Below are 366 nucleotides of genomic sequence, written 5' to 3'. Positions count from 1 at the left end.
TGACTTATTTTTATTGTTAAACTTTCACATTTCCCTCTTGACCAACATATGGTAAGTAGATGTTGACTTAAGAAGAGACCTGCTCTGGCTGGATGTCTCAGTTGGTTGGAGTACCATTTTGTCCACCAAAAGGATTGCAGGTTTGATTCCAGGCAAGAGGCAACTGGTCGATGTTTCTCTCTCATAGCTCGCTCTCTCTCTCTCTCTCTCTCTCTCTCTCTCTCAAATCAATAAAAACTATCTTCAGATGAGGATTTAAAAAAAAAAAAGAGGAGTTCTGTGATAAAACAAAATATCTCAGTTGGAGCTATTCCCTCTTTTGATAGTGGTAGAAGTAGATTTTTCAGGATTCATTTTCTCTGTGGT

This window comes from Myotis nattereri, assembly GCF_964212035.1.
Source record: "Myotis nattereri genome assembly, chromosome: 5".
In the NCBI taxonomy this organism is placed as follows: Eukaryota; Metazoa; Chordata; class Mammalia; order Chiroptera; family Vespertilionidae; genus Myotis; species Myotis nattereri.
The sequence above is the reverse complement of the archived record's forward strand: the minus strand, read 5'-3'. Positions refer to the sequence as shown.